Source organism: Canis aureus, chromosome 31 (assembly GCF_053574225.1).
Source record: "Canis aureus isolate CA01 chromosome 31, VMU_Caureus_v.1.0, whole genome shotgun sequence".
NCBI lineage: Eukaryota > Metazoa > Chordata > Mammalia > Carnivora > Canidae > Canis > Canis aureus.
The window spans coordinates 24,758,995-24,772,490 of NC_135641.1; the positions used below are offsets into that span (position 1 = coordinate 24,758,995).

General features: G+C 40.1%; 1 protein-coding gene across 1 annotated transcript in view; it reads right to left on the minus strand.

The window, feature by feature from the left end:
* The window catches only part of BCL6 (BCL6 transcription repressor), a 50,412-nt gene extending 40,012 nt beyond the window's left edge, over positions 1-10,400 (minus strand). Inside the window, exon 1 of the mRNA XM_077880044.1 lies at positions 10,259-10,400. The gene's annotated coding sequence lies outside the window, so the exon portion shown is untranslated. The remainder of the gene's footprint in view (positions 1-10,258) is intronic.
* Between the last annotated feature and the right edge of the window lie 3,096 nt (positions 10,401-13,496).

The window sequence follows — 13,496 nt, forward strand, 5'->3', positions numbered from 1 at the left end:
GAAAGGAAGAAGGCAGTAAGTGCCTTGCTCAAGGGTGTTGAGGAAGTTCGAGGCTGATGGAGTGTTTGCCAGTGTGGGGAGAAAGGAGATACTGAGATCTTCTGTGAACCAGCTACTCTGCTGAGCCCCCTACAAGGTAACCTTATTTCATACTGATGGGAGACACAGACAGGTGTCTTCATCTCCTAAGACAAGAGCCCTAGGTTCCAAATGGAAATAGCCTTCTGAGATCAAAGAGTTAATTCGTAGATGAGAGGGATTCAAATCCTGATTAAGTCAAATCTAAAGCCCATGCTGTTGGCCTTACACCATCCCATCAAACTCTCTGCTTCCTTGCAAAGACCCATTTTTCTGTGTAGCACCTACCGAGAACAGTGTGGCTAGAGAAAGGGTTTGTTTATATTTTTATTTAAAAAAAAATATGTTTAAGAATCACCGTGTAACCTCCTTTAGGAAGCTGTCTTGCAATCTAAAATGGCTAAGTGCGCAGGATGACCTAGGCCTCTTTCACCCCTAACAATATATTGGTGTGTTACACCAAGGGGAAAATGGCTCTCCTTTGCCTCCAAATCCAAGTAGTTCTTACAAAAATCACGTATTTAAAATCATCTGTTTACTTTTCTTATGACTGTCTGAGGCCAGTGGAGAGATACGCCTCTCATTTGCTCCCACTAGCATCCAGTACGTGATCAATACATTTTCTGGTACATAAATGTTTATTTTATTATTTTATTTTTTATATTTTTTAAAGATTTTATTTATTTATTCATGAGAGACACAGAAAGAGAGGCAGAGGGAAGGAGAAGCAGGCTCCATGCAAGAAGCCCGATCTGGGACTCGATCCTGGGAATCCAGGATCATGCCCTGAGCCAAAGGCAGATGCTCAACCACTGAGCTACCCAGGCGTCCCAGGTACATAAATGTTTAAAGCAAATATTCTGTCAGCATGTTATAGGTTTTTCTGTTTTATTTTTATTATTTTTTTGGCATTTCTCCAACTTGTGGAACCAGTATCCATCCATCTGTATAGCCACCACTAATCCAAACAAATTTACATACATAGTTACCAAAACCATACCTGTTACCATGTGTATTATGCATACATACAGAGATACCTGTGTATATTCACTGAACATTGGTTAAGTCCCATTATGTGGCAGATGACAGATGTGTTGCTGCACAAGTGTCACCAGTTAAAATCTAGACTGGGAGAAATAAACCCATGCTTATACAGTCAGTTAATCTACAATACAGGAGGCAAGAATACACAGTGGGGAAGAGTCTCTTTAACAAATGGTGCTTGGAAAACTGGACAGCTCCATGCAAAAGAATGAAACCAGACCACTTTCTCACACCATAACCAAAAATAAACTCAAAATGGATTGAAGACTTAAGTGTGAAAAGGAAACCCTAAAACTCCTAGGAAAAAAAAAAAAAAACACTGGCAGCAATTTCTTTGACATCAGCCTTAGCTTCATTTTTCTGGATGTCTCCTCAGGCAGGGAGAACAAAAGCAAAATAAACTGCAGGGACTACAGCAAAATAAAAAGCTTTAGAATAGTGAAGGAAACCATCAACAAAATAAAAAGCCAACCTACTGAAGGGGAGAAGATGTTTGCAAATGATATATCTGATACAGGATTAATATTCAAAATATGTAAAGAACTTACACAACTCAACACCAAAAAACCAAACAATCCAATTAAATAATGGGTAGAGGATCTGAATAGACATCTTTCCAAAGAAGACATACAGATGGCCACAGACACATGAAAAGATGCTCTACATCATCAGGGAAATGCAAATTAAAACTACAGTGAAATCACACCTGTCAGAATGGCTAGATTCAACAAGATAAAAAAATAACAGGTATTGGCAAGGATGTGGAGATAAAGGAATCTTCTTGCCCTGTCGGTGAGAATGCAAACTGGTGCAGCCACTGTGGAAAATGGTATGGAGATCCCCCCCCAAATTAGTAATCTATACAGATAGATAGAGAGATAGATTACTCAGCCATAAAAAGAATGAAATCTTGCCATTTGCAACAACATGGATGGATCCAGAGGATATCATGCTAGGAGAAATAAGTCAATCAGAGAAAGACAAATACCATATGATCTCATGCATATGTGGAGTTTAAGAAGCAAAACAAATAAACAACAAAGAGACAAACAGAAAAACAGACACTTAAATACAGAGAAAAAACTGATGGTTACCAGAGGGGAGTTGGGTGGGAGGATGGGGGAAATAGGGGAAGGGAATTAAGAGTACACTTATTGTGATGATTACTGAGTAATGTAGAGAACTGTTGAATCATTCTATTGCACACTTGAAACTAATATAACACTGTATGTTGATTATATTGAACTTATAAAAATTAAAAAAAAATAGAACTACCAAATGATACAGTAATTCCACTACTGGGTATTTGCCCAAAGAAAATAAAAACACTAATTCAAAAAGATATAAGCCCTTTTATATTTATTGCAGCTTTATGTACAATAGTCAAGATATGGAAAGAACTCAAGTATTCACTGAGAGATGAATGGATAAAGAAGATATATATTTTTTTCATATATATATATATATGAATATTACTCAGCCATGAAAATGAATGAGATCTTGCTATTGTGACAACATGAAAGGACCTAGAGGGTATTATGTTAAGTGAAATAAGTCAGACAGAGAAAATTAAATACCATATGATTTCACTTATATGTGAAATCTAAAATCAAAACAAATGAATAAGCAAACAAACAAAAAGCAGAAATAGACCTATTAATATGGAGAACAAACTGATGGTTGCTGGAAGGGAGGAGGATGGGGAGATGGGCAAAGTGGGTGCAGGGGAATGGGAGGTACAAGCTTCCACTATAAAATGAATAAATCACAGGGATGAAAGAGTACAGCATAGGGAATTCAGTCAAAGGTACTGTGATAGTCTTGTATGGTGGCAAGCGGTAGCTACACTCTTGGTGAGCATAATAATAACTAGACTTGTCCAATCACTGTGTCTTACACCTGAAACGTTGTATGTTTGGAATGTCACATGGTGTGTTAACTATACTCCAATAAACAAGCAAACAAATAAATAAAATCTGGACTGGGATGCTAGTCATGTCATTTCTTATGCTGCTGCTTTTTGTAGGAAAAAAAAATTTCTGATGCTTAGGAAGACCAGTGGGCATTGTTTCCCCTGTATCATTCTTATGCTTTTACTGAAAGCTTACCTCCAAATCTTGGTTTCTTCTGAATGGTTGCCATGCACTGCCATGAGAAACCATTCACAGCACAAGACAGTGGCCTAGAAAAGAGTTTAGATTCACACTTGGCACATGGACTTTCCTTTTCACTTTTTGAATTATGTTTAATAGCTTAGAGTCTGCTTTCTGTGGGGGCCCCTGATGTTTTAAACTTGTGTGTTATTTACTTGCCCAAATTGAGGCCACTGAGGCAACACTGTCAGCTGTTCAGTTCATAGCATCTAAGTCCCTGCAAAGGCAGTTTATCGAAAGAACACAGAATCTCTTAAAACAAAGCTGATTTATTTGGACTCTGATACCAAATACCTGTGTGACCCTGGGCAAGTTACTTAACTTCTCTGAACCTCAGCTTTCTTATCTCTAAAGAAGGTGGCAATAATACCCAACTCACACATGTATGTAAGGATGAAAAGAGATATAATCTCCAGGGCCTGGTGCATAGGGAACAAATAGCATCTTATTTGGACACAAGCCATGTCCTCAGGAAGGTACATCTTCCAATCCCTCCTCCCATGTCTCTTCCGTATTCAAAAACCCAAACGAAGTATTTCTTGAATTAGTCACCAATTTGGAACTCCCTTTACTTCTTTCCTTGTCACTGAGGTAGATATCTATATGTGAGTCTGAGTGACTATTTCAGTGACATGCTCATGTATTTCACTAATCCCTACTACATGGTCCAGCTTTCAAAGTGTGAATCATTTTCCATCCGTTATCTCATTTGATCTTTACAACAGACCCCCTCCCTGCCACAAGAACACAAGCCAGTGTTGTTTTCCTTCTTTGACAGATGAGCAAACAGAGATTGAGAAAGGTCAAGTGGCTAGTCTAAGGTCACACTTCTAGATTTAGGTCTACGACTCTGAATTCCATCCATGAACTTTCTATTATACCAGGCAGCCATGGGATTTTTCTACATACCTAAAGACAGACACTAGGTGCTCTGGAAGAAATAAAACCAGGTAGATATAGGCTGATAAAGAATAAGGCAGTTAGTCTGGCCCTATTTATCCTGTGGGACACCACTTGGCCTCTGACCAAATGTCTCTTTCTCCTGAGCACCTTGTTGTCAGCCTCTGGTCCTCCGATCTTCCTGTGATTCAGAGGGTCATTCAAACTCAGGTTCCTCCATAAAGCCTTTGGCCAACCACCCCACCCATTTCTTTAACTATTATTTACTGAATGCCAGGCACTGTGCAGTGCTCCCACCCTTTGGAGTTTCCTTTTAGCAGGGAGAAACAGACAATGCACTCGAGAGCAAATATATAATCGTTCTGATGATAATAAATGCTAAAAAGGGAAAAAGTAAGGAAGAGCAGCAGGACATGTGTTGGGGCAGGGTGCAGTATGAGATAGGGTGTTAGGGAAGGCACCATTAGGCAGGTGACACAGAAGACTGAGAAGAAATGAAGAAGGGAACCATTTGGATGTCTGCTACCTCTTGGTAGCAGACGAGGGTACTGTAAGCATCAAGGCCTCGAGCTAGAGCATGCCCATTGTTTGAGGACTAGCAAGAGGGCTGTACACCTGGAGGCTGGCACTCCTGCAAATGGCACTAGAGCAGAGTGAAGGAGGGCAGAGCAGTAAGAGAGCGAGGAAAGGAGAGTATGTTATATAAACTCCATTGGGCGCTGAAAGCATTTTCTATTCCTCTGGATGAGATGGAAAACCATTGACAGCCTGGACAAGATCCAAAGTTTATTTTCACAGAATCCCTCTAGCCACTCTGCTCAGATAGGCAAGGTAGGAGCATAGCGACTATTTAAGGATTTGTTATAATAATCCTGGAGGGAGATGATGGTGGCTTGGACTAGGAAATGGTGAGGAGTATTCTGTATATAATTTTTAAGGCAGAGCCAATAATGTTGCTGGTAGTCTGGATGTGGGTTGTGGAGAAACAGGAATCAAGCCCGGCTTCATTTTCTTTGGTCTGAGCAACTATAACAGATGGAATTGTTATTTACCCAAAAAGGAAAGACTGCAGGTGGAGCAGATTTGAAGGAGTTTGGGGCACATCAGGAACTCTAATTTGGATGGCTCAGTTAGAGCAGCCAAATAGACAGTCAGAAAGTGGTGCCTGAGTGGGAGCTAGATTTCTGAGTCTGGTGTCCCAGAGAGAAATCTAAGCTAGAGATAGAAATCCAGGAGTTGTCAGTGTTGAGATTTTATTAAAACTGTGAAACTGAATAAAGTCCCCAGGGAAGTGAACACAGAACAAGAAGTCCAATAGCTGAGCCTTGAGACACTCCTCAGTGGTTTGGGAGAGGAGGAGGTGCTGGCCAAGGCGAATAAGACATGGTCAGGGAAATAGGAAAAAAACCTTAATTATCCTTTCTGTGGGATCCTAACAAGACATGTCTATGCTCTTCAGGTCTTGGTTGATGTTTCCTTGATGGAAGCATATGAGAGATATCTTTAGAGTGAGACCCCTGTATCTCTACTCCTCACAGGGCTTAGCTTTTTGGAGCCCTTCAGTTAAAATTCAAGGGGTTGTCTTCCAACTGAATCATAAAATGATCTAGTACAAGAGACCCAATGAATCATCTGGCTTTGTGATTTCCCAACAGCATTCTTAGGAGCAAGTCAAGGAGCTATTTTCCTTCATCGTTGAAAGAACTATAAAGCTGTGACCCTCCATCCCTAGAAGGGCTAATGTGTCCCACAGTCACAACCTCACCCCTTCTTTCTAAGAAATATTTGTGAATTTCATCAGACCTCAGACATTTCAGAAAGCTCCAAGTGCATGGCTCTAGTCAAGAACAACCACAGGGCAGAGGGGCCAAGGAGAAACATATTGGACTCAAGGAACCTTGGCCTTGTTTCAGACTGATAGGAGAAGGGAAGATACCATCTGCCACACTCCTTTTGCTAAAAACCAACTTCTAGAGGCCCAGCTTCTAGATAGGGTCATGGAGATCTTTAGTCCAACCACCTCTTAGAAAGATGAGGAACTTGGGCCTAGAAAGGCCCCAGGATCATTGCTAAAAAACACACACCAAGGGTATTTAATCCAAGACTAAAAACCAGGTCTCAACTTGAAACCTTCTGCTCAGATTCAGATTCAAGTAAATTCTATTAGCATTTGCTATATGCCTGGAAACATGCCAGGTGGTTTTACATGTTGTCATTCTTCATTCTCACCACAACCTTTAAGACTGTTACTCTTATCTCCCTTTTATAGAGAACACTGATGCTCAGACAGGACCATGACATATCCAGGGTCACATGGCTGATATGTTGGAAGAGTAGGCTTAGAGCCCATGTCTGTTTGACTCCTAGTTTTGCACTCACTCCAGCACATCTTCTGCCTTCATCAGCAGGGATCATTTCACAAGGTCATGTATACCCACAGTTCAAATGACTGCCCCCCAAGACCCTGCCCTCCTACCAACAGGTGAGGCATCTCCAGCTTGGTATGTTAGTGAGTAACTTAACTTTGAGCCCAGAGCATGGACTCTAGAACCAAACTGCCTAGGTTTGAAGCACGACTCTACCACTTGTTAGCTCTGCAACTTTGGGTTTTGTAGCTCCCTTAAGCCCCAGTTTCCTCATCTATAAAATGGAAACCAGGATATACTTACCCCCAGGGAGTTAGGATTAAGTAACGTAATACATGTAAATCACTTACCACAATGTTGGACATGTATAGCAGATGTTCAATAAATGTTAAATGTAATAGACAATGGGTGACTTTAAAAAAAAACCCTGGAGCTGTTTGGAAACATACTGCCCAATGCCTCAAAGTTCTTTGTTGGAGTATGTCCAGGTAGGGAAGTAAGTTCCAAAATCCACATCTGACGGGTTTTAGGAGTTTTAGCAATATATTCTGTATCGATCAGCATTCAATTAAGGAAGGAGAGCCACCACAATGATATGGAATTATACGAATTAGAACTTACACAACTGATAAAAGACCAAAGGTATGTAGTGACGACAAGTCCTAAAACCCATTTAAAATACCAATGACAAAATATTGAAAGTAAATATATATGCATATGTATATATATATTAAAAAAAGGACTGGAAGGAAACTCACCAAAATGTTCCCAGTGGATATTTCTAAGTGATGGGATCACAAGAAGCTTTATTTTTACTTTCATTTATTTGCTTTCTAATCTTGTACATTACACTGATATTCAAATCAGAAATTATTTGTTAATATGCTAATTTCTTACTATACCTAACAGCTTTTTTCTCTAAAAAAACCCTTTACAATCATAAAGCTAATTATGAGAAAGAGACAAGGTGGAAGAAAGAGAATGGACATAGAATAGGAACTGAGAGTAGATAATCACCGGGTTTAAGTTAGTAAACTTGCTCCTCTGGACTCTGAGAGTCCTGAACAGAAGATATTATCCAAATGAGAGCTTAAAAAAAATGTATGTGTGTATACACACACACACACACACACACACACACACATACATACATATATCCAGCATGGCAGCACTATGGTGGAACAGGCACTCAACTGGGATGTTGGGGCATCTGGGCTGGAGTCCAGGCCCATCTGTGACTAACTGGGTCTTACACTCCCCATCTCCCATTTCTCCTCTCTAAAATAAAAGCCGTCCCTATCAGGGGTTTCCTGTTGTGTCTGGGTGTTTCATTTGCCATAGCTTAAGGTCATTGGCAGAGGGAAGGCCTAGGGTGGGGTGGGGTGGGATTGGGCAGGGATGCTGAGTGATCATAGTGAGACCTCTAACTACAATGGAGGAAGAGAGGCCACTCCCCTGCTCATTTCATCCTGGTAATCTTGGTAAGAGAGAGGCAAATCAAAGACAAGAAGCTTGGGCATCTTTTGGCATTCTTGGTCAAGCAGGTTTAGACCAGAATCTGAGATTCTAGGGAAAAATCAAAGAATGCCAGGCCTGGAAGTATCAAAGACTATGCAGTTCAACTCTCCATTGGATAAATGGAGATACTAAAACCCATAAAGTCAAATCGTTCATACTTCTGAGACCACACAGAGCCTGGAGAGAAGCAGAGACTTTGCATTCCCAGCTGAGTATGCCTTCCACCTACCTTGATCTCTCTGAGATCTCACCCGGGTTTGATTTTGCGATGCTGATAATGAGTGAGAGAGGAGGAGAGAGGGGAGAAAGGGCCTTTAAATCTCATTCTTATTTGGTAGGAACTGGAAAACACTAAATTGGCTAGTTTTATTCAAGATCCTGGACTTCCTAAGACCCAGCTCTGATCAACAATCATTATTTCTTCTCCCAGTATTCCAGAAGTGATCCAAGTGGTGATCAGTTTAGACTCTGCCAGACAAATATTTGGGGCGGAGCCACCTGGCTGATGTCTGTTCTATCTCTTACCCTCTCACTAGTAACAGATATGTACTTGACTAAAGTTGCTACCTGTATCTCAACAGAAACTTTATAACCAATCATTGCTTCCAGAAAACCTTCCTACCAGTAAACTCACCCATAGCTGGCCACTCAGCTAAAACAAGTAATGAGCCAAAAAGTGTATGGTTTTGATATACAGGATTTTATTACTGGCATTAGTCAAGTAATCATGGGCCAGTGAATTTTCAAAGCTGTCTTAACAAATAATCCTTTGCCTTGATACTCAGACACTATGCAGAGAAATAAGGATGAGAATATAATCTTTTCAAAGCTTCACTTTCTTAGTTCTTTTGGTAACTCCATAGACCCAACTCTCAAGCCTAAAGGCTTAATCTTGAAAGATTATTGTGTGAGAAGAGGCAGCAAGATGTATGAAAAAACATGCTCAGCCTCAAGTGAAAAATGGCTCTGTTTGGGGGTTTCTATCTATCATGTATATGAACCTGGGCAAGGCATTTCTCTTTCTGGTCCTGATTTTCTCCATGAAAAACTAGGATATTGTCCATACTTGTCCTTTCAAACCCTGCTGTTCATTCATAGAATCAACACAGTGGATATAAAAATGTTTGGATATTATTATTCTCATTGATTGTAGTTTTAATGTTAGTTTTCGATAGTCTTCTCCACAAAATGAAATCAGTCTCCAGGTATCAAATGCTTATATTTCTGAATGGATTGGATAAAGAAGTTGGAAAAGATAGATAGATAAATAAATAAATAAATAAATAAATAAATAAATAAATAAATATCACTCTTTTCCTGGAAAGCTCTATTATTTAATTCTCTTCTTGGAATGAAAAATCCCAGCCGCACTATAAGGAACAGAACACAGTCTTCAGTGATGTCACCACTCACCAAGGGCTGGTATCACTTCCCTTCTTTCACTAACAGATTCAAAACCCTTCTGTGTGGGCTTCTCCGGCAAAATGTTGATTAAACATATAAGTCCTTTGCTTGAAATGTACCATAATCTAAACAACCAAAAAGGAAGGCAGAGGTGAAGGGAGAAGAAAGAGGGCAGAGAGAAAGAGAGAGAGAGAGAGAGAGAGGACTGGACTCTATGGAAGGAGCATGGTTACTGAGACTTATATTTTAGTTTAGAGCCAAATAGTTCTCTTCAAACAAAGAAGGTCTAAGCAATCCCAGACAGGAGCAGACAGGAGCAGAAACATGAGCCCTACTTTCCAACTAAGGGTGTTACCACCCATTTGTGGTTCTTTAGAGAGAATGCTGGAGTGAGCCAGGCCTTAACACCCTGCCCTGCAACAGCAAGCATGGACCTGGCCTTTCAGGTACAATCCTTCTAGGGATGGGTCTATCTCCCTGGCCTTGGGTTCTTCTGCCTGGAGCTAGGGTGAGTCTCGAAAAGATTCTGAACCCTTCAGATCCACAGCTCCTATGCCTACCAATGTTGGACCGCACTACTCCTTACCCCGGCCAGCAAATCAACACAAACCTACAGCAAGCAGAGGGAACCAGTAAGATTGAGGGGTGGGTAGGTGGGTAACAGGACCTTCTAAAAAGCCTAAAAAGAGAGTTAGGGCAGGAAACCTCTTCGGTAGCTCCTTTACTATGCCATTTTTTAAAATCTTGAGTCACTATTCACACCCCACAGTTCAACCTGAGACTCCACCAACTTACCAGATCTGGACAGTGGCTGCAAAGGCTGACCCTCGTAGGACTATGACAATTTGACACGGTGTTCTCTCAGTTGCTTTTCCGATCTTCCCATGCACCTCCTTTCAAGCGGTCAGTTCTCAGCTGGATCAAGAAAGACCAGCCTGGTATAAGACAAAGCCAGCGATCATTAGCCAGTGTTTAGCCTTAAGCAGTGCATGTGTAATTATACTAATCGGTTGATTGATGCAGGTTCGGTTGGGAAATACTGCATTTTAAGGAAGTGCAACCTTTTAACTTCTGAGTTGGAGCAGGCAGCTTGCCAAAAGGAGAAGGATGAGATTAAATTATAGAATAATCCTTGAGCCATGGGCACTGAGCTGGGTACAAACCAAGGCGGGTCTGGAAATTCTCAGCGGATCCAGGGAGAAGCCAGCAGGCAGGTAGTTGTCAGGTACTGTAACAACTGCGGGCAAGGTGATCCTGCCGCCTCCTGTTTGCCAGGTCCAGGTTTGGGCATGTCTGTCACCTCCGCTGAACTTTTTTGCACAGTGCTGCCATCCAAATTTAATAAAAATTCATTACCCAGAACCCGATGGCTCAGAATCCTGGAATATTGGTGTCTTTAGCACTAAAACACTCAATTGACTCATGTACAGCCTTCTCTTCCTCAATAGGTTTGAACAACTCCTTTCCCTCTCTCTCTCTTTTTTTTAATATAAGCATGAAGGTAAAACCCATCACATGCATTCCCAGAATTGGCCTGGTAAGAGTTGATAGAACCAGAAAAACCATAAAATTTTGGAGCTCAGAAGGTCTTTATAGATCACTCCATAACTGAGTCCCTGACATAACACACCTAACAAAGTGTCCATTGGACTCCTTCTTAGAGAGCTCCAGGCTAGGAGCTCTCTGCCTCCCAATGTGGCCCGTTCCATGGTTGGTTAGACTTAGAAACTGGACCATTTAAACTTGGATTTGTTTATTGGTTCAATTGAATCTTGTAGAAAAGATTCACCACAGCAAAATAACACTTATCAAAGATATTTGGGGCTGTGTGTGACTGGTGACCCCAGTGGTGACTGCACCCCAAATCCCAACACCTACTGAAGGCTTGGTTAGGACTGTGCACAGACAAAATTGTATGCTGCATGTCGTGTGCATCTATTGCTAGGTTTAGAGAAACCTTTGTAACATTTCCCTGTCATCCTTAGTCACAAAGAAAGGAACATGATCTGATCTACTTTAATTTTAGCTTTTAAGGAACATGTAAAAATTGGTCAATATCACTTTTTCAGACATGAGATGAATAATCAATCTCTCCCACTACCTTAGTCATTTCTACAGTTTTCTTCTTCTTGAACCTCTGCCTCAGTCAGAAAATCAGAGATTCCAGTACCTAATACAGTTTTAGAACTAGAAGTGATTTCTTCATACTAGGAAACTGAGGCCCAGAGAGAGAAGGCAACTGACCCAAGGTCACAGAGCTCTTTTGAGATGGAGCCAGGACTAAATCACAGGTCTCTCTACTACTAATCAACTGCTCAACTCTTCATTTTTGATGATACTATGTTGAGTATGCTCAGAGAGTGATGGTGTCTCCAGTGTACTTTGGAATCACAGAAAGTTCTGTGGAACAGGAGAATGTGCCAGCCTTTCTGCAATCCATGTGGCAACCTCGTGGAGTAAGGATTGCTAACATGCCTTTTAAAATATCCATACACTACACATAAATACACTGCAAACTCCACCTAATTACATCTGTATGTAAATATACCAAAATTATCCCCCCTCATAAGAACTGCCCATTACTGAGCATCTACTAATATTCTAATGCTTCCAACGACTCTGTGAGGTTGATGTTGATATGATGGTTTCTCAGGTGAATAAACTGAGGCTCAGAAGGCACAGGACCAAGTGTGGCAGAGTCAAGATTTGGGGCCCAGTCTTCCTGGTTCCAAAGCTAGTGCCATGTTCACGACAGTTGCCACCTTCCTATAGCTTATCTCAAACCCACTCCTGTGCCCCATCCACTGACAAGCCTCAAATATCTCAGATGGCGGCCACTGGTGTGGAATGAACTTGAGATATTGGTGTGGAATTTCTTGACTGTTCAACTTACATATCTCATCAGTCAGTTTGGGAAGTATCTCCCCCATTTCCTGGTATGTTCTTCCTATTAAATGCATCTCTTAGAAAACATGGCAAAGGAAGACCATGGCATTCCCTGGTAAGTTACAATGTTTGATATGTAAGCATAAATAAATAAATTAATTAATTAATTAAAAATAACATTTTGAACATATTTATTCATTAGTCATAATTTTTAAAACTGTTGTACTAAGACATGTTTCTATTAAGAGACTGTCTGAAAATCTTTTAAGTGATAGCCTCTGAGTTGTCTAGTGTATGATTCTTATTCTTTGCAACAGGAATATTGAATTAACAAAAAAGGAAATCTACTTTATTATCAACGTAAAAAAATATATAGTATGAAAATCTTGTCTTTTCTTTGACAGCACTTCCAAGAAGTTAAGTGTTGTTTTGCTACTTTCGAATTTATGTCTTTGAAATTAATCTTGACTATTTAAGAGTTGCCAGTAGGAGAGCCATTGTTTTACGGATCAAAGCCTATGTAAAATGAGAGATTGTTTTTTGTGTGTGTGTATGATGGGACTAATCGCTGAAAAAAAAAAACTAACTGCAAAATTTAAAATCAGAACTTTTTTGTAGTAAATCAAAATCCAGCACTTGTTTATAAATTCTTTGCTTAAATAAATACTTTTAATGCATATATTTTAAAAATATTTTTTATTTTTTTAAATAGGAAGAAATACGTGGATTAAGTCAATATTTGCCTTTATAAAGAAAGATCTTTCTAGGTTAGAGTAACATTTATATACCAAAGATGGAAATCAGATTCTGATAGGAGCCCTGGTCTGGTAAAGTAAAAGAAAATGTAACTACTTGGCTTTAGCAGAATCACTCTGTGCTCTTCTTAAAGTCTTGTGTTAAAGTACACAAATGTGAAGCATCATGCTCCATTTGGAGTTCTGCTGTGGGGGACCATAATATGGCAGTTCAGAGAAGCCAGCCCCTGGACTGATGGAAGAACTGTCATCTGATGAATAAAGCTTTCATAAGATGTAAGATGTATGATTTATACTCTTACTTCATACCCAAGTGAAATGTGAGCATCTTCTCTTCTTTCTAAAATTCACTGAGGATTTTTCAGTTCAAATATACAAACAATTAGAGTCAG